Source organism: Acinonyx jubatus, chromosome A1 (genome assembly GCF_027475565.1).
Source record: "Acinonyx jubatus isolate Ajub_Pintada_27869175 chromosome A1, VMU_Ajub_asm_v1.0, whole genome shotgun sequence".
Taxonomy (NCBI): Eukaryota; Metazoa; Chordata; class Mammalia; order Carnivora; family Felidae; genus Acinonyx; species Acinonyx jubatus.
This window is the reverse complement of record NC_069380.1, coordinates 116,227,294-116,253,733: the sequence shown is the minus strand read 5'-3', so window position 1 is coordinate 116,253,733 and position 26,440 is coordinate 116,227,294. Positions and strand designations below refer to the sequence as shown.

Below are 26,440 nucleotides of genomic sequence, written 5' to 3'. Positions count from 1 at the left end.
GTGTTACAGGCTGCTGAGTGCCAAGGCTGCCTGCAGCTTGTGTCTCCGAATGGGTTTATACTCAAACCCAGAGAGCCAGGGCTCGTATAATTGTGTGTAAGGGACTGTGTCTTAGGCCCAGATGGTTATGGTGCTTCTGTGTGTATGTGTGTGTGCACATGCGTGTGTGCGTGCATGCCCAAACAGATAACTTGCCTGAACAGGAGGGCTTTCGGGGGTGTGCTGGCTTGGGGGGTGGTGTGCGGGTGGCCCCCACCCCAGCATCCCTCACAATCATTATCTCAGCAGGAGCAGCTCTTGCCCTGGGGCCCGCCCTCACTGTTTCAAGCAGCTGCTGCTTTTCTCCAAATTAACCCCTCTGCTCCATCCTCTCATTTTCCTGCTGGGGGGCCTTGGGCTCACTGGGGAAGGGTCTGGGGAAGACAGTGCCCCCAGCAGGCAAGTTGATCTTTCACAGACCCCAGCCCCCCCCCCAACCCCCCCTCCCCTCATCCACAGGGGTTCCTTTTCTTTCTTCACTCCTGTTGCTGTGGACAACAGGGATTGTGTGACTGAGTATCAGTGCTGGTCGTGTAACTACATGTGTGTGAGTGTGTGCGCTGGGTCTAGAATGGGAATGGTTCAGAAGCACTGTGCCAGGGCTCTGGCTGCCTAGGAGGGTGGGGCTACTCTCTTGTTTTCAGCATAGGGGTCCTGAGTCTGTCTGGCAGCAGGAAGGACCAAAAGAGTCAGGTGCCGGGGTGTGGGGGGGGGGGGTGCAGAGCTATGGCTTTTGCCAATTAGGGAAGTCTTGTGTCCACCCTATGCTCATCCAAGGGCATCCCAGGAAGCTCAACCCAGGCAGAGGGCATGCAGCCCCCTCCACCACCTGCCCAAAGGGCCAAATCCAAGTAAAAGAGATGAAGGCTCTCAACACAAGTTGCTGAGGAGAAGAGACAGGTGGGGGGAGGAGGGGACCGATGGGAAAAGGGAGAAGGGAGGAAAGAGTTAATCCTAGAAGCCTTGGTTTGAGCTGCTCTGTTTGCCACCTACCTGAGGCCAGGGAGGAGGGAGGGGGCTCCTGAGAGTCCAGATGAAACCCAGGGAAGGTGTAGACAAGGGAGTCCAGATCTGGGGGAGATGGATGGACAGCCATCTCCAACCTGGGAGCTTTGAGTTCTGAGGGCTGCATGGAAGGACCCTGTGCCCATGAGACAAATCTGCAGACCATACCAGCTGGCCCAGGGACATCAGCTACCAGCACCTTGGCTCTGAATCCAAAACATTGAGGTTCTACCATATGCCCCTGGGACATAATCATGAGCAAGACCCAGGCAAGCCCTCATGGAGGAGCAGGCTGCTGGGAAAGACAGGGGAGTAACCAGTGCTGGGATGGGGGGAGCTCAGAGCTGTGGCCACTCAAAGGAAACACATGATCCAGCTGAGGAAGAACTTCTTAGAGGAGGTGGCATCTCAGCCTGGGCCTGAATGACTGGTTGCAAAAATAACACAAATTATTATTTTTAATAATAGTAATAGACAGGGGCGCCTGGGTGGCTCAATCGGTTAAGCTCCCAACTTCGACTCGGGTAATGATCTCACGGCTCATGAGTTATTCGATCCCCACATTGGGCTCTGTGCTGACTCAGATCCTCTGTCTCCCTCTCTCTGGCCCTCCCCTGCACTCTCTCTCTCTCAAAAATAAACAAACATTAAAAAAAAAAAAGAAAAAAAATAACAGTAACAGACAAGCGCAACCCTGAGCAACTTACCACATGCCAAATACATTATCTCAGTCAACCTTTACAACTTCCCGTGAGTTAGGTACTAGACTGTTAGTACATCTGTTAGATGAGGAAACAGAGACTCAGAAAGGTGTCCAAGAACAAATAGCTACTAAGTGACAGAGCCAAGATTTCAAGTCCACCAAAATGTGAGTATCTGCCCACACTGGGACACAGCCTCCTGCGGTTCTCAATCCCCTTTCCTGATTTCAGCAGTAGCAGCAGCAGCAGCGTGCAGACCTCTGAGTACCCCAATGACCCTCAGAAGTTAGCCTGGCAGCCTGGACTGGCCTCTTGTGGGCAAGATGCGGGAGAAATCTGGAAAGGCAGGTGTCATCCTCAGACCAGTGTTTGCAGAGACTGACATCTACCTGGCCCTGTTTTCATTTGCTTTTTAGTTGAGAAGGGAAAAGGCCCACGTTTTTATGACACCAGCTTGTGATTCTATTTTCTGTTTAAATTCTGGGTGAGGGAAAAATAAGAGACATCAGAGAAACCTTCAGAATCTCATTTTGAGAGTCTGAGCTGCAGATAAATGAGCCTCCTGCAGAAACGCTACATCAAAGCGAATTTTCTCAGCTGTATTTTCTTTCTTTTAATAGGGCCATTTACTACATTAATATTCCAGGAAGTCATTTTAATTTCGTGTTTATCATCCATTGGGAAAGTTAAACAGGATCAATATGTAACCAGTGGCAAATTTGGGGAGCTTGGGGGAGAAGGGGAGTGTTTGGAGGCTGTGGTGCTTCCACCCCTGAGAGTCCTAGGGAGGGGAGGAGGCTGGGGAAGAGAGGACCTGGACAGGATGGGGGGAGGGGAGAGGAAGCATGGGGGAGTTGTAAGGTGGTAATTGTCTGAACATGCATCGGAGGGACAATTATTGAGCAGCTACTAGTGTGAGGCACTGCTCATGTCTCCTGTTTTTTAATCCTCACAACTCCCGAAGTAGGTGTTCTCATTCCTGTGATTACATATGGGGAAACTGAGGCTCAGAAAATTTGTCACATTCCACAGTCTTCCAGGCGAACTCTGACTCATTGACTGATTCATCCCTTAATAAATATGTCTTGAGCACCTGCTATGTGCCAGGCATTTACCTAGCAGCTGGAAGATTTTGGTCAATGAAAGTTAATTTACCAAAAGCCTAAGGCTCCATGTCAAATCCACTGAATGTCTCTTTTAGTGAATTGCCTGCTTCTGGGGACACAGGTGGGCCCCTGCCCTTGTGGAGGTTACAGTCAGGTGAGGTGACAGACTTTCATCAAATAATCACACAAGATGAACTTGCCCCTGTGGTAGAGATCAGGGCTAGAATAAGGGGCTTCCTCCAGAGTGGCAAGCTTCCTGGGTGGTGGTGGGGTGCCCACCTGAGATCTAGGGGAAGCATGGGAGGCAGCTGGGTGACTAGGAAGAACAGAGCTGTGTGGTAGGGAGCAGGGCCAGTTCGAGGGAGCAAGAGAAGGAACACCAAAGTTGGGGGGAGCCAGGGACCTCAGGGGCTGCTCAGGTGGACAGCAGACACAATGGGACCCCTTGAGCTGAGGAAGGACTTGGGGGCCCTAGAAGGCATGAGGCAGATGTATACTCTGGGTCAACTTCTATGCCCTCAACCTGGGGCTCTGTAAGGCAAATTTCCAAGCAGTGCAGGGAGACAAGGGTGGCAAGAAGTGGATGGTGAATAAAGCTCCACGAGCTGAGGGTGTTTCAGGGGACTCAGGAGGAGGTCAGGAAGGATCGAGTTGGATGTTAAAGGGAGGGATCGTCTTCAGGGAACTGAGAGATGGAGAAGGCAAAACCCCAGAGTCATCTGTGATTCCCATCTTTCTCACATCCCCCACATGTGGTCCCATCGGCTCTTCCTGCTGGCTTACCTCTCTCTGCAACAGAATCAGAATCCAGAATCAGACCTCTTCCCACCACTTCCACTGCCACCTCCCTGAACTAAGCCACCAGCTGCTCTCACCTGGATTACTGCAAGAGCCTCCTACCTCTCGTCTCTGCTTTTGTCCTCGACCCCCTACAGTCTATTCTCAACACCACAGTCAGAGTGATACCTTTAAAACATAAATCACGTCATGCCTAAAACCCTCTGGTGGATTCTTGTCTCACTCAGATAAAAGCTAGTTCTTACAAAGGCCCACAAGGCCCTACACAATCTTCCACTACTTTGTGACTCTAATTCCTACTGCTCTACCTTTGCTAATGCACTTACTCTGGCCTGCTTGCTCTTCCTGTAACTTGCCAGCTATGGTTCCACCTCAGAGCCTCTGTACTCTGTGCCTGCTGTTCCCTCTCCATATGCTCTTCCTCTCATACGTGCTTCACTTCCCTTGAGTCTTTGCTCCAAGTCACTTTCTCTGTGAGGCCTTCTCTGACCATCCTATTTGCATTGCAGTCTTCTCACCAGCTCTCCCTCTCCCCCTTGGCTGCTTGCTTGTGTCTTATTGCATTTCCCATTTTTTTTTTTTTTTGACGGTGGGGGCGGGGGGGGGGGCGGGGGAGGTATGCATTGTGGGAGGGGCAGAAGGACAGAGAGAGAGAATCTGAAGCAGGCTCCACACTCAGCATGGAGACTGATGCGGGGCTCAATCTCACAACCCTGGTGTCATGACCTGAGCTGAAATCAAGAGTTGGACGCTCAACTGACTGAGCCACCCAGGTACCCTTGCATTTCCCATTTCTACCATAGGTTATCATGTGCTTATTTTGTTTGTGGTCTGCCTGTCCTCTCTGAAGTCCCCAGCTCCACAGGGTGGGGACTTGTCCATTTTGTTCACTGTTAGCATCCCCCGTGCCTAGAACAGTGCCTATACATCACAAGTGCTCAGTTTGCTGGAAAGGACACCTCCCCATGTCTGGAACAAGGAGCAAGGCTCCAAAGGGAATACTATGTCTGGGATGAGTTGTTCTTAATTTTTTATACTTTGCTGACTCCTAACAACAGCGCTACATGGTGACAACTGTTATTGGCCCCATATTATAGATGGGGCAGCTGAGGCTCTGGAAGGTGGTGAAGGAAGTGGTACAGCTGGACATCCTGCAGATCTCAGACAGGCATTGGTGCCATACTGCTTGGGCTGGTGGCTGGTGCCTCTGTTTACAATCTACAGGACCTTGGACAAGCTTCTGTCCTTTCTGTGTCTCAGTGTCCTCATCTACAAAATGGGTACAATCATAGTACCTACCACCAAGGGCTGTTAGGAGAATTTGATGGGACAATACATGCACATTCCTTGGCTTGGGCTGCATTAAAGGTGCTCAATAATGTTAGCTGTTGTTACTCTGGGAGCTGCAGTCTGCTGCCTGAGTGGGGCCCTGGGCCACTCCCGACCCAGAAGTTTCCTTCCATTTCCACCGGGGACCTTGGGCGAGCCCAAGGCTCTGCCTCCAAATGGCAGTGGCCAGGCTTGTTCAGTCCCATTTGTTTAGGTGGAATTTAATTTCTGCCTAAGCTGAGAGTCTTCTGCCCCCTCCTGCCCTCTCTCTTGCTCTCATCAGCAGGAAAATGAGCTCTGGGAGCTTTCCCCCTGGTCTAGAAATTCAAGGTGAAGGATTTCATTAACAATCAAGAGGACATAATCAACATTCTAATAATTCTAGATCTGCACTCCCCCATTTTGCAGCCCCCCCCAATTGCCCCCTTCCTCCCCACTCCATCCCATTCTTGGCTCTCCCAGACACACTCACCTTGACCAAGAAATTTCATTTCCTCTCAAGCCAAATTTACTTTGCTATTAAATTCAGCACCTTACCTTCTGCCCTGATGGTGAGGGGATGTGTGCTCCAGACTTCCCGGATTTCTCCAGCTTCTGAAAGAGATACGAGTGGGAAAAGTGGTGTCATAAGGGGCTGGCTTCTCTTATGCCCCCTAGAGCATTCCAAGGTGGGCTGACACACCTTCCCTCTAGGGACTCAAAAACTCTTTACTACATGGCCAGGGAAGCTTTTCCTGGTGTGGGGTTAGGAAGATGGCTCCAGTGATCTCTTCTTGGGGACTGCCGAGTGACTCCCTACTTAAGCACTCAGGAAGATTTAGCCTGTACCACCTCTTGGCTGTATGATCTTGGGTAACTTAATATTTTTGGGCTTCAGTGTCCTTACCTGTAAAATGGGGATGATAGCAGTAAGTCTCCTCTCCAGGACACTGGGGAAATGAAAGAAGATAATGTTTATTTAAAACAAAAAAATTTTTAATGTTTATTTATTTTTGAGAGAGAGAGACAGGGACAGAGTAGGAGCAGGAGAGGAGCAAGGAGGGGGAGACACAGAATCGGAAGCAGGCTCCAGGCTCTGAGCCATCAGCCCAGAGCCCGATGCAGGGCTCGAACCCACGGACTGCGAGATCATGACCTGGCTGAAGTCGGACGCTTAACCGACTGCGCCACCCAGGCGCCCCTAAAACAAAAAAATTTTTAATGTTTATTTATTTTTGAGAGAGAGAGACAGGGACAGAGTAGGAGCAGGGGAGGAGCAAGGAGGGGGAGACACAGAATCCGAAGCAGGCTCCAGGCTCTGAGCTGTCAGCACAGAGCCCAATGTGGGGCTCAAACTCAAGAACTGTGACATCATGACCTGAGCCAAAGTCGGACACTTAACAACTGAGCCAACCAGGCACCCCAGAAGATAATGTTTATTAGCACAGTGCCTGGAATGGAGTGGGCACATGGTAAATAACAGCTGTAACTATTATTATAAGCATAGTAGTGGTTATAGTGTCTTTGCACTTGAACCCTGCATTGTGGTACCCTCCATTCTTTCTCTCACCTTGCTCCTTCCTTCATCCATTTGGAATACGAGGAGTGCTTATTGATTGATACAGCAAAGTGTGGGTGATGAATACATTAACAGGCCCTTCCAGTACAGTGTGGTCAGAATTGTGACAGGCAAAGTTACAGGGCCTATGGGAACCCAAAGGGGGTGACTGTGTGGCGATCAGAGGCTCTGGCAGGACCTGACCCACGTTGAGAGCTGAGGAATGAGGATGGATTTGCCTGGAGATGGTGAGTGGGAGGGACTGATGGTGGAAACTGTAGGCGCAAAGGCCTGGAGGTGAGAGTTCCCAGCTGAGCTCCCCTTCTGTGGTGGTGCTGAGGGACAGTCAAGAGCAGAGGCCAGTGTGGTAAACCCTGCCTTGTGAGCCATGACAAAGTGTTTGGCTTTTATCCTATGGGTAACATGGATTCACTAAAGGCACTGAGGAGAGTAGTGACCGGAGTTTTCTTTTCTTTTTTTTTTATTTTTATTTATTTTTAATGTTTATTTATTTTTGAGACAGGGAGAGACAGCATGAATGGGGGAGGGTCAGAGAGAGAGGGAGACACAGAATCTGAAACAGGCTCCAGGCTCTGAGCTGTCAGCACAGAGCCTGACGCGGGGCTCAAACTCACGGACTGTGAGATCATGACCTGAGCCGAAGCCGGACGCTCAACCGACTGAGCCACCCAGGCGCCCCTCTTTTCTTTTGTTTTACATGTTGGTTTATTTATTTTTGAGAGAAAGGGAGAGAGAGGGAGAAAGAGAGAGATCCCGATGAAGAATCCCAAGCAGGCCCCACACTGTCAGTGCAGAGCCTGAGGAGGTGCTTGAACTCACAAACCTTGAGTTCATGACCTGAGCCAAAATCAAGGGTCAGACGCTTCACTGACTGAGCCATCCAGGCACCCCAGTGACCTGAGTTTTCTTAGAGAAACATGTATCTGGCTGCACTGTGGGGATCAGATAGGTGCAGGGCAAGGGTGGACACGGGGAGATGAGTGAGAATATGGATGGGGTCTGGGCTGGTGAAGGCTGTGGAGATGGAGAAAAGTGGAAATGTGCATTACAGAGGCAGTCCCAGGCATGGCAGGCTCTGACAGGGTGTTGGAGATGATGGGTGGGCTTGAATACCCTGCCTGTGGAGGAGGGGGGTGCTGGGAGAGGCACATAGACCAAGGGAAGATGGCACCCTGCATGTCTGGGCCTGGGTGGGGGATTTAAGTGGTCCACATCCCTATCTAGGAAGCTGCCTGAGGGAGCCTTGGGTTTCTGGAGACAGGACTCAGAGCAGTAGCCCAAGAGTCCCATGTCACCCTGGCCTGGCCCAGCTCCGTGCTTTACCCAACTTTACACAGGACCCTTATGGGGCCACAAGGATTCCAGGTTCAACAGAGGCTGCAGCTGGAAGTTTAATTCTCTAATCTCTGAATCCTCCTGAAATCCCTTTCGAGACCTGAGCGGCCCTTAGGCTTACTTCCGGATGGTGGCCCCATGGCAGGGCTAATGGCACCTCTCTTGTGCTTCACAAATACACACCACATCCTCTAGTCTGTGCGCGCGCACACACACACGCACACGCACACTGTTTCAGGCTCCAGGAGGAGCCCTGGGGAACCAGAGGCAGAGACCTTGAGAGTCCAGAAGAGGAGGTGGCACAGGAGGGGGAGGGAAAAGAGGGACTGGAGGGGGAAGAAAAGATACTCCCAGCTCTAGTGTCCCTGGCACAGGCAGAGATTAACCCTAGGAGAGAGAGCAGGAGTGTTGCTGCTCTGAAAGTGACAGGGAGCTCTCCCTCCGGGGGCTTCAGCTGGTCATCAAACCACCAGACACCTTCCCTTCTCGTTCCTTCCTAGGGCATGTGGCTCTGGGTGCCTCCCCAACCTCCGACCTTCCCCCTGAGGGAGATGGAGAGTGTGGGGGGAAAAGTTGAGGAAGGAGGAAAGTCTTGCCTCCCTTGCTGCTGGGGACAGGAGAGGTTGTTCCCACTTGGAGGAGAGGTAAGACACATGGTTACGAGTCTTCTGGAAGGTCTCCTGCCCTCCCCCCTGGCCCTCAATCTTTCCTCCATATGGCAGCCACATCATCCTCTTTCCTCAAATCTTTCTACAGCTCCTCAACGTCCTCAGAGTAAAGTCCAAACTCTCAAACATAACTGATAGGACCTCTGTCCACACTTCTGGTCTCTACATTGACACGTCTCCCCGCAAAGCCTCCATGTTTGTTCCCACCGTTGTTCCCTCTGCTGATCTAGCCCCACATCTTACCCTCCTTCCTCATTCTTTAGGTCTCAGAAACCCTGAAGCCAGTTTTTCTCAGACTGCCTCTCCAAGCTAGAAATGATTCTGCCTTTGGGTACTTCAGGGCAACCCTGGCCTCTCCCATTCCCTCCATAGCCTGTGGTTTCCCCAGCCCTCTCCCAGCTCTAATCACTCTATGTCGTAGAACTATCTGGCCCTATCCCTCTCAAGGCTGAGAACTTTGTGAGGGCAAGAATTTGCCTTTCTAGAATCCTCAATGCCTGGCACTATGCCTACCATTCATTAGATAATAGTGGAAGGAAAACTCCAAGAGTTATCAAAATGGTATTATCTTTCAGGCTAGAAGTCAGTTAAGCTAGTTAGAGATCACCAAGATGAACCTCCAATTTTTGAGACCCAGACAGTGGAAAGAACTTGCCCAAGGTCACAGAGAGGGAGTGTGTGAGCCAGGAAAAGAGCTCAGGCATCCTAACTGCTGAGCACTTGGCCTCCTACAGTGTGCTACAGGGAGGGAGGGGAGCAGCAGTGTGCAGAGGATCAGTAGGAGGATCTCCCAGCAGCAGCACTTACAGGGTGGGTGTGTGTGCACGCTTGACTTGTGGGGAACCCCTTCCTGCTGCCCCACAGTGAAGGGACCTAGCTCCCTGGGAAGGGGCCTACTCAGGATGGCTGGGTGACAGGGATTTTGAGGAGCTAAGCTGGCCAGGACCTCGCACTGGTGATTTACGTCATCTTAAACCCCAAGGGAAGCTGAAAGTGTGTACCTAGGGGGCAAGGCAGGCTCTGGGGAAGCAATCACAGGCTAATAGCCTCCCAGCCTGAGATGCAATTAGGGGCCAATTCCCAGCAGACCTAGAGGCGGTGGGAGGGGCAGTAGGTTGTTCGGAGGTGGAGGTGGGGGGCACACCTCAACACTCTCGGCTCAGGGTCAGCGGGGCCAGGATGAAGACACAGCCTGGGTAAGGAGACCCCTAAATAGAAGGAAGAGTAGAGACACGGGTGGGTAGTGAGGCAGAGGGGACCTTGGAGGTGAAGCACAATCATGAAAGATTAAGTGTGGAAGGGTATTTCCCCAGGACCCTGGATCTAACAGTGAAAAAGCCAAGCTGAGTAACAGATCCTCATTCTTTCTGAGTGGCAGTTTCCTTCCCCATAAGATAATAATAATAACACACTATCTCAGAGGGCTATTGGGAAAGTTAAGTGGGCAAAAGCATGTAGGGTGCTTAGCTCAGAACCTGGCCCTTACCAGGTGTTCAGTAAATCAGCATGACGTAGGGAGGTGCTATCACACTCCGGGCATAAAGAACCTTTGGAATCATGCAAACCTGGGTTCAAATCCCAGCTCCTCTGCTTCCCAGCTCCAGGAGTTTAGGCGAAAGACTAAGCCAGGGGTCTGTTATCAGTAAACGGAATTAATAGCAGTACTTAACCTCAGCCAGGGATCGATGAGGTGCAATAGGGGATGTGAACTGCCTAGAAGCAGGTTCTCCTTAAGTGATAGCTATCTAGGATGGACAGCAGTCACTCCTAGACCCCAGGTCACCATTTCCAATCTTCTGCCACTGAGACCACAAAGCAGCTCTGTCTGACCCCTGAGTCTGACCTCAGGGGCTCCAGCAGGGGCCCACTACCCCACCCTGTCCAAGACAAAGGTCTGCAAAGCTGTCTTCCCAATGGAGCCTTGAGGGGCCAATAGGGACACGTGATAATACTGTAGCTATGAGGCCCCCAGAACCTGCTGGACAAGTTCAGCCCTCCCAGAGCTACAGCCCCAGGCCCAGTTTCAGCTCAGAAGGGAGGGAAAAGGAAGGTGCAACATCCATCCCAAGTGGCCTTTCCTGAGCATTTTATCGATATCATCTCCTGTAATCCCCACAACAACCCCATGAGGTGGGTATAAGTATCACCCCTGGTTTGCAAATGGGAAGATGGAGGTCCAAGAGATGATGTACAGGGCGCATGGCTGCCTGACTGCTAAGTGTCAGCCCCAGGATTCACATTCAGGTTTATTCCAGAGCCCAGGCATTGAGGGTGAGCCCAGCAGTTCTGAACCAGAGGGGAAAGCTTGGAAAGAACCTGTGCTACACACACTCCCCCGGATAGGGGGACCCCTTTCCCCACCAGATTCTGGAGGTCTGTGGGAATGTGCAGGCTGGCAATATTAACAAGCCTTGAATGCAGATGCTGGTGTTCCGGGGACCCATATATAAAAGTCTAGGATGGCTGAAGCGGGGAGCAGTATCCACTAGGCTACAGGTGTGGGTGCCCAAGGACACAGGATGGCCCCCAGGAACATGGTCCCTTCTCACCTGCCTGCCCAGTCAGGGAATGAGTCCAGGTGCTTTGAGATAAAGCAGTCCCTAACTGGGGAAGTACAGCCACAAACCTGTTGAGCTTTGTGGCTGCCTTGGGGTAAATATAAACCTGGATTTCCTGGTCTCTGGATGACTCAGCATAGCCAGCCCAAGGTTTTCCTCTCTGTTAGTGGAGAAGGTGGAAATCAGCAACACCCAACCCCCAAGAGGTAGTTTCAGCTGGTTCTTCCCCAGCTCCCACACAGGCTTTGGAAGAGGAAGCCACATTCTGTCTCCAGGGCCCAGCTGAGGTTGGAGAACTGGCCCGGTGTGGTAGAAAGAGCATTGTCCCGAGTAGACCCGAGTTCACAACCCATCCCTGCTACTTACCGCTGTGTGGACTGAGTCCCAGTTAGCTTGTCTGTAAAATGGGAATAATCATATCCACCTCCACAAAGATTAATAAGAAAGATTTGCAAGGAAAGCAGAGCCATTCTGCAACTGTTTGATTCCTTTCCTCCCCAGCTCCCAAGGCTCTCTGGCAACTGAAATACACCATTAGCCGCAGAGCCATCCCAAGACTCCCCTTTCAAATGCACAGAGCCGGGAAGCAAGGGACAGCCATTAAGTCCACCTGAGATGAGGCACATGCAAAGCTCTGACTCTCACAGCTGTAGGATGGAAATGATAATGTTGTCTTTGTTACTGAATTACTGACACCTGAGAAAAGCGGGGCTGGCAAGGCCTTAGAAAGCAGATTCTGGTCCCGCTCCCTTATTTTAAAAAGGCAGAGCTGGGGAGCTGCTGGCCCAAGGTCACCCAGAGAGTCAGGGGCTAGTAGAGTCATGCTGCAATCCACTTTGCCTGTGGTTTTGCTTCCTTCATGTCAGGAGAGACAGGTCCTGGGAGAGGGGCCCAGGCTAAACTTGGAGAGGACCTTCTCTGGCGGGGAGGCCTCACTGCTCTTGGCCACTTCCTTAGCACCTGGAACCAGCCTTGGCACATAGTGGGCATTCAGTAAGTATTTATCGAATGAATGAACGAATGGGGTGGTAGGAAGACAAAGGTGCCTTTCCAGGACAGGATGGTATCTCTGTCAGACTATGGTCACCTTGACAAGAAGCGTTCAAAATGTCCCCAGGGCTGAGTCCACGTGTCTACTCTGCCTCGTTTGCCTCCTCCAGATGGCAGCTATGGGAGGAGGGGAAGGGGGATTCCTCAGGGACAAGGCCTGGGGCCACAGCTAGAGGGATGAGGTTAGGCAGCAGGAGAGTTAGTTGAAGGAGGCAGGGAGGCTGGATGACTTCTGCTGTCCGAGCTCTGTGAAGGGGGCGGGTGCTTTGTGTCTGGGGTTGGAGGGAGGGCTTAGTGAAACTGGGAGTGTCCAGGAGACCCTGAGTCACATTTGCTCAGATCCTGGGACACCTGGGGAGCTCTGCAGGCAAAGGCCATCTCCGTTCCTCACAGGTAGACCAAACTTGACTCTGGCTGCTCAGGATCCTGTTGCCATGGAGATGCAGAAGTCTCCTTTGAGAGCTTTGGAGGCACTGGGCGTGGCCTGCCCTCAGAGTGGTTTGAAGCCTGGGGTGGGGGTAGGGGTGCAATTAGGGCGGCAAAGCAGTTTGGTTAGGACGGGTCAGGCACTAATACCCACTGGCATATGCAACGTGGCAGCCACTGGATTTGGAGCCCACAACCCTGAGCTAGAATCCCAATTATTAACTGGTGACCTTGGACAAGGAACATCACATCTCTGACCTTCAGTTCCATCATCTTTAAAATGGGGTTATAATAGTCTTCATAGGGTGGTTGTGCTGTTCATTTAAGCCTGCACGTGGAAAGAACAGTGCCAGGGCACAGTGAGACCCAGTAAGTGGTAACTATTAATTCTATAATTGGGGTTAGGATTGGGGCTCGGCAGGAGTCTGCCCCAAAGGCAGCAGCTCCCTGCCCTCAGCCTGCTCTTTGGGACTCCTGGCTGAGGCTGGAGAGAAGCCTGACTCATTCTCTACAGACACAGACAATCAAGAGTCGGGAGTTATGTCATCCTTTGAACATGGGCCTGGAGGCTCTGCCGCAGGCTCATCTGAAAAATAAATAATAACAACTTGAATAATTCACAGAATCTGTGTGAATAATTCACCACGGCCTCCCAAGCACCAGCCGATTAGTCACCACAGACACAGGCTCTGGTCCGTCTGCCTCTGGTTGCCCCACCACCCCTTGGGGGTGTGGCCTGGCCACAGGTGCAGGAGATGGCAGGCATGAAGGAACAGTTGGAGGGGCCCTCCCAACGCTGCAGGGGTCTGGGGGCAGCTGGGGAGGTAGGGGCCATGGTCTCTCCATGGAAGCCAAAGGGACTCTCCCAAAGTCCCTGAGCTAGGGAGATCATGCAGCTGGCCATAACTGCTTCCCCACTTTGCACTGCGTTTTGGAGATGTGGAGGAAGGTAAGCCCTTTCTTGTTATATTTTAGTAACCAGTAGCCAGCCCAGTATAGCCCCGTGTCCACAGGGACCCCAGGCTTCGAGGTCTTCTAGCCCTAAAATCGATTGTGTAAAGCCCACACTGACCTCTCATGTTTCCCCTGGGAGGTGGGATGCGGTGGGGGTTAACTGCCTCCGCTCAGGACTCAGACCTCAGTTCAACCTCCCAGTTACCTCCTGTATGTCTTGGCCAAGTGGCTCAAGCGTTCCTGGTCTCCATTTCCTTATCTGTAAAATGGGGATTAAAAACACCTACTTCATAACGTTATTATTGCTCTGCAGATGAAATGATGTAATGGCCATAAATTGCTTAGTGCAATGCCTGGCACATAGTAAGTGCTAAAACACAGTAGCTGTTCTAGATACTCATTATCTTTCCAAAGATAGCATGTTGGGGACTCAGGGTAGGAAGAGGGTTTGCTCAGATGTTGCACACGTTTGTACAAAACATAATCTTCAGGCCCAGAATGGACACAGACTGCTGACCAATCCAAGGGAGGCCTGTCTGTTACAGTGTGGGTGGCCTCCAAGGTCCTCCAAGTACATGCTCCACTCAAAGCACCCACTATCCTGTCTCTTTCCTCCTCAACGCTTGCCACTTTGTGATTATTGTCTTAGTATCTTACTCATTTTTTAATGGTGTGCCTTCCCTACTAGACTGTGAGCTCCATGAGGACAGGGACCTCATCTGTTTTACCAGTATCTCCTCAGGCCCTAGAATACTGCCTGGAACATAGTAGGTGCTCAGTAAATATTTGTCAATAAATGAATAGATTAATTGGCCTACCAGAAGAGAGCCTCCATCGTTGGGGGTCAGAGGAGTTTGGGAGACAGTAGCTGGGTGTGCAGCTCAGAGTAGGGATCTTCCCCACCTTCCAGGTAAGTCTTCCCCAGACCAACAGTACCAGGGAGGCTTAGTGGTGGCACAGTCCTGCTTTGTCTTCCCAGTAATGATTTAATCGCTTGTTTAGAATTTCCTGTGGCATTAATGATTATTCCCCAGAACAGGGGGAATAATTGGCTGTGTTCTCGTGGTGAGCAAGCTCCCTGTTAGTGGGGAGCTGAGCCCTTTCTTCTGTAATCTTCTCTCACCTGCCTGCCACTCACTCATAGGGTGATGGAGATGGATGAGCTCATGTGTGCAGAGTTGCTGGGAAGCCACCTGGAGGCTGCAGGGCCTGGCTGGGACTGGGAGGCTGCAGGGAGAGGGAGAGACAGAGAAAGAGGTGCTGCGCAGGAATGCAGACTGATGGGGAGAGAGCAAGAGCCTAGAGACAGTGAGAGAGAATGATACCAGGAATCAGCGTTTTGGGGCCAAGTGATCCCCAGCTCAGCTCCTAGCTTCCAGTTATTCCCAGCTGCCTCGCCTTGTTATTTTGCAAACGCTTCTGTGCATGAATGTGTACCCTCCTGTGTGTGCGCAGGTGGCCATCTCTAGTGCAGTGGTTCTCAAAGAGTGGTGCCCAGATCAGCAGCAGCAGCAGCAGCAGCAGCAGCACTTGGCATCCGTTTGAAATGCACATTCTAGGGGTGCCTGGGTGGCACAGTCGGTTAAGCGTCCAACTTCAGCCAGGTCACGATCTCGCGGTCCATGAGTTCAAGCCCCGCGTCAGGCTCTGGGCGGATGGCTCAGAGCCTGGAGCCTGTTTCCGATTCTGTGTCTCCCTCTCTCTCTGCCCCTCCCCCATTCATGCTCTGTCTCTCTCTGTCCCAAAAATAAATAAAAACGTTGAAAAAAATTTTTTTAAAAAAAGAAATGCACATTCTAGGCCCCACCTCAGACCTCCTGAATCAGAAACCCAATGTGTGGCCTAGCACTCTAATAAGCTTTTTAGGTGACTCTGGGGCACCCAGGTGTGAGATGCCCTCTAATGTACAGTGTGTAGAGATGTGTGAGGTGGGTGCCTGTGCTGTGTGGGCATGGCCATATGTACATCCATGTAAGGTGTCTGTGTGAGCATTCAGACCCTTGTTCCCAGCCGGAGGCCAGAAAAGAAAAGGCCCAGGCAGGCAGAAAACAGATGCCACCAAAGGACCCAGGGCTGCTGTTTGCAAAGAGAGGGCTCAGGTCCAGCCATCAACTGCCTCATCATAGCCACCTGCTCCTTCGTAGCCGCAAGACCCCCCTGCCTGGGGACCTGAGGGGGCTAACAGGGGCCCACAGTCCCTGCCAGGGCCTCCATAAAGTAGGCCTGGGAGCAGGATCTGTTGAGAATTGCTGGCCTCGGCCCTGACACCTCAACGTGGCTCAAAGAAGGACCTGATCTGACCCTACTTCTCCAGGGACTTGGAGTCCTAGGGAACTTTTCCCACTCCACCCCTCCATGAACCATTGTTTTTGGGCTTTAAGGAAGTGGATTTTCAGGGATTAAGTAAATTTAAGGAGGACTGTACAGGGCTGGGGGGAAATGAATTATCACCTGAGAGCCAAGAGGGGCAGTACCTACCCACAGGAGCAGTCAGCAACACAGTAGCCCTGGCTTATGCCCCAATATTTTATATTTTAGAAAGGGGGAGTGGGAGGCAGGGTGGAGTGAAAGCAAGCCCTGGAGATTCAAATAACTCTAGGGTATGAGAGTATTGCAGGGTAAGGAGAGGGGAAGGAATGGAGAGGGAAGGGCAAAGATGGGAGTGGGGAAGGACGAGGCATAAGGAAGAAATGGGTGAAGCTGAGAGTAGGAAACCATGGGAGGTGGGCAGACTGAGAGAAGTAATGGAGAAGGTATAGGAGAGGGAAGAGGGCAAGAGCAGAGAAGGGAGAAGGGAGACACTCTGGGTAGAGGAGAGAAGGGGAGAGGGGAGGTCCAGGCAGCGGGTTAATGAGAGTGGTGATCCCACAGGGGTCTGTAGGGGGCAGGATGGGTGAAAGGCATTAAAGGCTGGGGATGCCCAATGCTCAGTGAAGAGAGGGCATGGGGGCCTCTCCCACCCTAGGTTAACCTGAAGAAAGGGGTGTGGACATGAGATCCATTAAGAATCTGAAACAAATGAGAAAGTGAGCCGCTTGTTGAATTTTGTATTTAACAAGGCAAACAAATGGAAGGAGTATGAATAATTAGGAAGTAATGAAGACCTTGCAAAAATAGCTTTTCCTTAAAAAAAAAAAAAAAAGGATAACAAAGAAAACACTCAGAAAACCAGAACATATGCAGATTGCCCATCTTGGACAGGTAAGTGAGTCAGCAAGCCAAAACACCCGGCCCCTAACAGCCCAGCTGGGCCTGGGGATGTGGGGTGGGGAAGGTGGAGAGAAGCAGGCAGGAGGAGGAATTGGCTGGGCAGCCAGATCCTGCCAGAGTAGGTTGGGAGGTTGAGATCATGTACCTTCCCCGTGCTTCCCAGCCTGCTGCTCTCTCTGCTGGAGTATGAGGACCCATTTGGTAGAGACCATGGCAGTCCCCAGCAGTGATGCTGACCTCAAACATCTAAGCCAGAACCCCAGCATCTCTCGCTTCCTTTAATTACCGCTGGGGACCCATCATCCATTAATTCCATGCAACCCTTTCTGAACTACTTTCTATTTTCAGCTTGAGAAGACCCCTTGAGGGTAACAAATTCCCGAAGTTGGACAGCAGCTGTGTCAAGCAGGACTTCCCTTTAGAAATCCTCAATTAAGTAACTCTAACTTCAGGAGGGACCTCCTTGTTCGGGGCCAATGTTTCTTTATCAGTTACTTGGGAGGTTTGGGTCAATACTCCCTCCACTGCCCCCAGTGTTTCCAACAGCCCCTTTGCTCTCACATTCCAAATATTCTGAGCGTTGGGTCAGATAGGCTTGGGTCCAAATAGGAGCTCTCCCACTTCCCAGCTGTGTGAGCTTTGAACAAATCACTTATCTCTCTGTCCTTAGTGTTTCCATCTGAAAAATAATTATATTGCCTCTTTTTTTTATTAAAAAAATTTTTTTTAATTTATTTTTGAGAGAGAGAGAGAGCGCATGGGCACGCTAGTAGGGGAGGGGTAGAGAGAGTGGGAGACAGAGAATCTGAAGCAGGGTCCACGCTATGTGTGCAAAGCCTGATGTGGGACTCGAACTCACAAACCATGAGATCATGACCTGAGCCAAAGTTGGATGCTTAACCAACTGAGCCGCCCAGGCACCTCTATGTTGCCTCTTTCAAAGATCAGGACATGAAGGAATAATGTATGTAAGTCATCTAAAACAGTTCCCAGAACGTAATAACTTGTGGCTCTGTGCCAGGCACTGTTCTAGGCCATAGCGGGAAAACGGTGTACAAGATAGGGAGACTGCTACCCTCGGGGAGCTTACATCCCAGGAGGAGGTGGGGAGGTGACCATAAGTCAAGAAATAAATCATTGCAAAGAGTAATTGAGCTCTGAGGACAATAAGGAGGTGAAGGAGGGTGGGGGACAGATGGCTGCTCTGGGAAGGCCTCTCTGTTGAAATGACATTTGAGCTGAGAAGAAGCCAGATAAGTGGATCTGGGGGAGGAATTTTTGTAATGAGTCTCAGGATTTACAAGTAGTTCAGGGCCACATTTTCTATATCCTGCATGGTTTTCATAGGATTTGACTCCCCCCGCCCCCCCACGCCTCATCCCCTTCTCCTTCCTTCTCTGGTTTCCCCCTCTCTGTGCTTGGAGCTCCCCATGTCTGTTAATGGGTCCCAGGCCTGAGAAGTAGAGGGAGCAGAGCAGCCGAGAGCCCTGCCTCCCCCTTCCCTCACTCCCTTACTCCCACTCTGTCCCTCCCCTGCTTCTCTCTCCTTGCTGCCTGCCCAGGGTGATGGATGCCTCCTTCCCAGGGCTGAGTCATTTGCTGCCTCTTACAAACGCCAGGCCAAGTCTCTGCCACCACCCTCCTCCAGGCCCCTGTGGGGAGGCAGATTGATAGGGGGTTTCCCCAGGGACACGCGTGCATTCTGCTTCACTCTGGCTCCAAGGCTGCAGGAGAAGAGGCTACCACTTAGAGGCTCAGAGCCACTTTGTTCAATGTGCTCAGGAAAGCTGAGGCCCAGAAGGGAGAAGGTAAAGTCGTGCCAGCACTGGCAATGGCTGAGCAGGGGCTCGAGGCCAGAACTTCAGACTCTATGTCCAGTGCTCTTTTTCCTGGCATACAGGTTGCTTGCCTACCTTTAAGGCTTTGCCAGGGTGTCTCTCTCTACAAATATTTACCGAGTCCCTACTATGTAACAGGTACTGTGTTGGGCTCTAGGGATCAGTAATAAGTAGAAAGAATACATAGTCCCTGCCTTCCTGGAGCTTATTGTCTGATGTGCTAGACAGGGGTTCATCAACCAATCACTCACGTGTAACCGAAGAGAAACATTTCTTACACAACAGCATTCCAGGCAAAGGGAACAGCAGCTACAAAGGTCCTGAGGTGGAAATAAGCCAGTCATGTTTGGGGAGCAGAAAGGTCTGATGGCTGAAGTGAGGTGGGAAAATTGAGTGATGGGGGATATGGTTGCAGGGTCAAATCATCAAGGTCTGTGTGTAGACACAGGTAGGTTAAAGTGAGGAGGTGAGATGATGAGCAAGGGGTCAACACTGACTGCGCTTGGAAACGGGGGGTGGGCTGCTTCTTAGAGTCACAGTGGATGGGACCAGTGCACCCCCCTTAAGGAAGGGGCTGAATGGAAATCTGCCTGCTGCATCCTTGCAGCCAAGATACAGGCCCAGGCAGAGCTCTCCCCTGACAATACACAGTCCTGTAAGAGATTTCCAGGACCCCCTCCCCCACTCCCTACCCCAACCCAAGAGAAAAAGTGGGCTGTGCCTCTTAGGCATAGTGATGAACAGGTGTCGTTTGGCAGACATTTGCGTCACTGGAAGGTGTTTCCGAATTGGAGGGGGGGTTGAGCCCCTCTCTCTTGGCCTCATTTCTGGGGCTCACACAGCCCCTCCCTGGGGCAGCCAGACTTGGGGGGGGTGGGGCTTCAGCAAGTGAGATACAGCGAGGAGCTATTTAAAGCTGCCGGCAGCTCGCCCCTTCTGTTCACGGCTCTGTAGCTCGGGTGGGAGCTGCCATCGTCACGCACCCACCGGCGCCACAGGAACACAGCAGCCCAGTGCACCCACACAGAGACGGGGAGGGGGGGGTGGTCTTTGTGCATTTCCACAGCCTGCCAGGGGTCCTGCTGCTTGTGGGGCAGGGCTGATGAGTCAGGAGTGGACCCTGGCCAGCCCCTCACTGCCACCCCATGTTCTCATCCACAGCCTGAGAAAGTAGCCTAAATTTAGGTCAACCACCCCTCCCCCCATTGGCTACAAAGGTAGCCAATTAACGGCTTTCTGAGGGTGTTGGTGGAGGCAGGGGCATCTCGAGGTCCATGCCAGGCTGGAAGTGCTTCTTGAACGCCGGAAGGCTGTCCCAGGCTTTGGGGGAAGAGCCATGAGCACCCAGTTCCATCACTCACACCTCCCAGGGTCCCACCACAGGGGTTGTCTGTGGGAGTTTTGCAGGGTCTGCAGGGGTTCAGAGCACAAGCTGTGGAGGCAAATGGCCCTGGTATGAATATAGGCAGGTGACTTAACATATATGAACCTCAGTTTCTTTCTCTGGAAAGTGGGGATAAAAATAATGCCCACCTCAGAGATAGTTGTGAAAATTTTCTTTGAATTAAAAATGTACAGAGCCTCCCTAAAAGCTAGCACAGAGTAGGCTCCCAGTAATTTTGCCAGTATTACTATCCTCATTATGATATATTTTGAAATTGGCCTCCTCTCTCCAAATTCTAGGATAATAGTGGCCCCCACCAGGCCCCTTGTGGATACAGACATGGGATGAATGTCCTGGGGAAGAGAAGTGGGTGGCAAATTTGGCCCTAAGTTGACTGCATGTACTATCTATGGTCCGGACACACACAGGCCCTGGGCATCTACTGAGAGTCCAGCAGTACTGACTAGAATGTGCTGGGGACACCATCCCTGCTCTGATCCTCACCAGCAGAATACCAGCTCACAGACTCCAGGCTCAGCAACTACCACAGGCTCCTCAGGCGATCTGCGGATTCCACCAGACCAGGACAAGTGGAAACTGGACCACTTCTTTCTGGACCAGACAGACAGGTCTCTGCAGGAGGAGGTGGTCCTGTCGACCCTCAGAACCAGACCAAAGTGATGAGGGGATCTATAGGGGAATGTCCTAAATGGAAAGGGCAGTTAGCACTCAAAACTGCTCTGTCGGGGGGTGGGGAGATGGAGGGGTGGAGAGGAGAGATGGACAAGCCTAGAGACTGAGAGGTAAAGGGCTAGAAGCAGCAAAACAGCAACGGGGGCAGGGAAGCCTGGCAGGGGGTGCCAATGGGGAGATGGGTGAGGGGCAGGCAAGGGGATGCCCCAAGGAGCCCCATCCCATGGCCTTTCACTGCATCCATGTTCCCGATCCATCCCATAGCCCCTTCACCCACATTTACCATCCCCTAGATCCTTAGCCAATGTCCTGTAACTCTATCCTAGGTCCCCTCCATCCCACCCACAGTTCCCTTCATCCCACCCAATGCCCCCTTCTATCCCCACCCTTCACTGAAACTTCTTCCCATTTGCCCCATCCAGTCTACATAATTGCATCCTGTAACTCCCACCCCTCCCTCCATTATCCCACCCAGGGTCCTTCCTAGGCAGCCCAGGTCCTCTGTGAAAGTCCCAGAACTCCATCTTGAGCCCAGCTCTCTTTTCTGGGTCCCCATCACCCCCTTCCATCATCATGTTCTGCAGCCAGCCGCCCGGGAGCTGAATCAGAGCCATAGAGCTAACATTTGCACACACGTCTCTCCAGATGACAGGCAAGATGGGCCTTCTGCCCTCGGCCCACACACACCCGTGCTCAGGAAGCAGAGAGAGCCAGGGCTGCACCCCACACGGGCTGGGGAAGAGGGCTGGTGGGGGGCCCTTCCCTTCTGAATAACTGGCCTGACCTGGCCCCTTGGGCCTTTGCTCAAGGATGGGCACACCGTGTAGGGATGGAGAAAGATATTGCAATTGGCAGAGAGAGACAGCAAGAGAGTTAATATCATTGACAGGGACAGAGCAGGAAAACAGGGAAGAAGCAGGCATAGAGACTGAATAGAGACAGACATCCAAGAGACCAAAACAGGAGAAAGAAAGAGGGATTGAGGAGGGAATGCGCAGAGAAGGGAACAGATGATCAAAAAGATGGGGAGGCACTGAAGGTGGGGGTGGGGAGGAAAAGAGACCCCAAGAAGGAACAGGAGCTGTCACCCAGAAGTGAGAGCTCAGATGCTGCCAGGAGCCCAAGCAAACCCTGAGGGGAGGCTTCAGAGATGTTCAGGGAAAATAACCCAGGGCTTCCACAGAAGGACCCAGAACCGTACCAAGAGAGGAAGAGAAGAAGTGGTTCCCAGGCCCCCTGGGACCAGAGGGGAGCTGCTGACAGCTGGGCCCAAAGAGATAGATAGTGAGGACCAAATAGCCCCTTGCCTGGCAGAGCCCAGACCCAGGAGTTCTGCTGGGAAGGGTTGGGCTGATGCCAGGGGAGGCCTCCTGATGCCAGCTCAGCCATCTTTTGCTGACAGCATCGCTTCTGCCCAATCATAATCATGTTAGCCACTATTTATTTGAGCACCTACTATGTGCCAGGTGTTTAGGTGCCAGGGATGGAGGGGACCTGGGATAGAGTTACAGGACATTGGCTAAGGATTCAGGGGATGGTGAATGTAGGTAAAGGGGCTATGGGATGGATCAGGAACATGGATGCAGTGAAAGGCCATAGGATGGGGCTCCTTAGAGTTTCCGCTTTTAATCCTTTCACCCCAAATCCTTCCCTATCCCTTTTAATCCTTTCACCCAAAATGCTTGCAAGGTCAACCTCAATGTTACTTCCATTTTACAGATGAGAAAACTGAGACTCAGAAACATAAACAGCCTTGTCTAGATCTGTCTAACTCTACCACAGAATCTATAAGCCTCTGCTTTTTTTTTTTTTTTAGCAGCACAATGAAGTTCCATCTCTGCTCTAACATTTTGTGAGTCTGCAGTTTGCCTAACACATACATGTGGGTGAACCCCGGGACACACACACATACAGGTGTTTCTAGGGGGGCTTGGTATCTGTCCTTTATCTGCCCCTTGGGTTCCCTACCCCCAGCCCCAGCATCTCTTGCTTCCCCTCCGCAGTATCTCAGATCACCTCCTTCTAGCTCAGCAGCTAAGAACAAGGATGACGTCATTGCTTTTATTTAAAGAAAAGGGCTGAGCTGGAGCTTTAGGATGGGGGTCCACGTGGGAGCAGGAGCCAAGAGACTGGCTGTCCCAGCTCCTGGCCCAGTCTCTTCTGTCTCCCCAACTGCCATCTGCTGAGCTGCTTCATGACCCTGCCCCATTCCCCAAAAAGCACCCAGGTGAGGACTCTGCTCAGCATGGGAGCAGTATGGGAGAGATCAGTGGGTGAAGGAAAGAAGGTGCCACAATTCTGTGAGGATAGTGCATTTGTTATAGAGCACTAGGATAAAGGAACATGCTGCTGTTAAAGCCACACTGCAGGGGAAACTGAGGCTCCAGGATGTTACATGAGATCCAAGGTGGTTATCTATACATGGCAACCCAGTAGGATGGCAGTGGGGGGAAGAATAAATGGGGGCTTACACAGTGGCTAGAAGTAAGTTCTTCCTCTTCCCACTCTAAAGGTCTCAGTCTAACCGCCTATTTCTCTCTAGAACACCCGAGGGGAGCATCGGTGAGGCAAGAGCCCAGGAGTGAAATTGGCTTAGCTTTCCCTAGGCTTCCAATTCCCTTCCAGGGCCTATCCTCCCACCTATGCATGACCTCTCAGCAGTATCTCTAACCCTTTCTGGCCACAGCCTCACTCCCTTTTGGGGGAGCCTCTTTTTGGGAGATGTGGAGCATTTATTATTTAAATCTAGCAATATCATTGAGAGGTTGGTACGACTATTATCATCCCCATTCTTCAGCCAAGGTAACTGAGGCTTGGAAAGGGTGAGCAGCCTGCCTCTGTCACACAGCTGTTAAGTGGCAGAGCCAGGGTGCAAATCTAGGTTTGTTGTGCTCCAAAGCCACTGTCCTCTGCTTCTTGCTATTCTGCAGGCCTCTCTATTGAGTCCCACAAGACCCCCATAGCTCCCCTGCACTCCCTAACTCTCTAATGAGGCTGACCAGCCTATTAGGAGTCTTTGAGCCCCTCTTCCCTGAGACTTTGTCCCAGCAAAAGGCTCCAGAGCAGTAGATTGGGATTACCACCTTCTGTTCCTCAGTCCATTCCTGGGGTCCCTAATCCGGGCAGCTTTCCATGAGCTCCTGCCAGAAGCAGGCAGAGATGCTCGTTCTATATTTTATTTAGCCACTAATTGCCTGCATTTAAAAGGCAGCACAGTGCCACAGTCGTCCTCTGTTTCATGCCCTGATGCCTGTTTCTGCATGAAGGGACACTGGGGCAGGGGAGCGAGTAGGAGAGGGGCCACGGTCTCCCCAATGACAGCTTTAAAAGCCTGACCCCAGCACTGAGTGCCAGAGGATGTCAGGTTGTCATCCTGAGAAGCGAGAAGGGGCATGCAGGGGCTGGGACCTCTACAGAAAGGAGGAGAGAGGTCAGGGCCCTGGCAAGGGCCAGGAAGGAGTGGGAGGGGCACTCCATGTCCCCATTCACCCCTAGGATGAGGGCCCAGCTGATAGAGCCCTACCCAGAATGCCTCAGGTCTTGCTCAGTTCTTGAAACTGGAAGACTCTGCGATAAAGCAGCTGCTTGAAAAAGAACACAGCACAGTCCTCAGCCCCATCTGCCATGATCAGGAAGGAAATGATACGTGAGCCTTGCCTCTGCCCAACAGCAGGAACTGGGACTCAAAGGAGAAGAGAGTAAGGGTGGGAAGGTGGAGGTAAGTGGATGAGACAGGTGGTCGATGGCAGATGAGTTCTAAGACAGCCCCAGTTGTCCCACTTTGGGTTTTCCACCTACTGAGAAAGTGCACACACTGGTCAGTGAAGAGAAAACTTGGTTCCCACCCTTTCCTAATCTAATTCTTTTATTAAAAATTTTTAAAATGTTTATATACTTTTCAGAGAAAGAGAGAGACACAGAGCACGAGTAGGGGAGGGGCAGAGAGAGAGAGTGAGACACAGAATCTGAAACAGGCCCCAGGCTCTAAACTGTCAGCACAGAGCCCAACGTGGGGCTCAAACTCAACAACTGTGAGATTATGACCCGTGCCAAAGTCAAACGCTCAACTGAGCCATCCAGGCACCCCTTTCCAATCTAATTCTGAGCCAAATGTTGTCTCGCCTGATCTCAGCTCTCACACAAACAGCAGGCCTATTGACTCCTACCTCATCTCCAACCCTAACACCAACCCCCATCCCAACTACAACTTCACCCCCAATCCTGTTCCCTGGTATCAAAATCAAGCCAAGGTCCACCTCAAATTCTTACCCTAACAGCAATAACAATCCCAACCCCATTTCCAACTCCAACCCTCACCTACCTCCACTACCAATCTCTCCCTAACCCCCCTGCCCCGGCCCCCCTGCATCCTCATACTAGTCTCCACCGCTGGGGAGGGGTGGTTCCCACCCCACCTCTTGCCTGCCTTTCCAGTCCTTACCTCTCATCTGACCCAGCCCTTTCTCCAACCCATGATGATCTCCTAGCTGTACCTGGTGCCTGACCCTTACCCTGGCACTACACCTGGCCCCTGGCTTAGTCCTGTGGCACCAGACAAGGCTGCATGTGGGTTAAGAAGGTTGCCATCTTGAGTCAAGCCACCAAACCATGGGAACTTTAGGGTTGTGCCTCCCGTTTCTCAGAATGCTCCAGGTCCCAGCTCTGAGGGCAGGAGTCTGTGCCCTTCCTGCTCCTCTCAGCCTGATGACACTAGGACATGGACAGGGATGTGACAGTACCCCCAACTGAGGAGCCACACTTCTCCTGAGGAATGGAGAGAAATTAGCACTCTGCAGAGTGGCCCCACCACTGCCACTCCTCACACCTCGCTGGGTAATGTCTACACGGCCGAAGGCTGAGCCTAATGGGCTGCCTGCTTCCAGCCCACTGGACAATCAGGGAGAGCAGCCCCCAGGGTCTCCCACAGAATTAGGGGCTCTGCGCTCTGCTAAAAGGATGACATTTACATCCGGCAGGAGAGAAGGGCACCGTGAAAGCTTGGAATCCTGTAGCCACTGGGAGACAATGAGCAAGTTAGAGTGCTCTGCTGAGCCCTAAGAAGCAGAAAAACTTCCTCTCTGGGGAGGGGCATAGAAGTCACCCCTGTCAGTGCCTTGAGTGCCAAGAAGCCACCATCTGAGCTCAGCAAATGCCGAGTGATTAAGCCTCCAATGTGCAAAGACTTCCAAATAGCCCCTCCAAGAACAACTCTGTGTACCTGTGCCCTGTTCTTGGGGCCCACCACCGTCCACCCTCGAGCTGCTGGTGACGAATGCCAGCTGTTGCCACCACATGGGCTGGCACCCCCCCCAAACCGGCTATCATCACCCGCCCCTCTTCCTGGGGTCTGTCTGTCTGTCTGCTCAGATGGGGAGCTAGCTGGCCGGGCTGGCCGCCAATTCTGCATTTCCTGCCGGGCCCCGTGCACTGTGGTTGCTCACTAAACACTAACTGAACGTTTGGTCTGAACTTTCTCCAGCTTCGTTTCCCAGCAACTTCCACTTCCTGAGAAGTGGGAGGGTGACTTCCGTTCTATCTTGCAGGGAAGGCAATTTGGTCTAGTGGTTAAGAGCTCTAGTTCTAGGATCAAAAAGACATGCCTGGATGCTCATTGCCCTTCCAGTCCTACCATTTGCTAGCTGTGTGACCCAGGGCAAGGGGTCTCCACTTCCCTGGACCTCAGTTTTCTATTTAGTGCACTGAAGATAATTATGGTTCCTATCTCACAAAGGTGCTTTTAAAATGAGGTAAGCACACCATAAATGCGTGTATAAAATGTTGCACATTT

General features: G+C 51.8%; 1 long non-coding RNA gene across 1 annotated transcript in view; it reads right to left on the bottom strand.

Moving 5' to 3' along the window:
* LOC113594725 (uncharacterized) overlaps window positions 1-26,440 on the bottom strand; it is a 117,050-nt gene that overhangs the window by 11,626 nt on the left and 78,984 nt on the right. Inside the window, exons 6-7 of the long non-coding RNA XR_008298414.1 lie at window positions 5,865-5,907; window positions 5,516-5,572 (exon numbers count right to left, since the gene is read on the bottom strand). This is a non-coding gene — a long non-coding RNA (uncharacterized LOC113594725). The remainder of the gene's footprint in view (window positions 1-5,515; window positions 5,573-5,864; window positions 5,908-26,440) is intronic.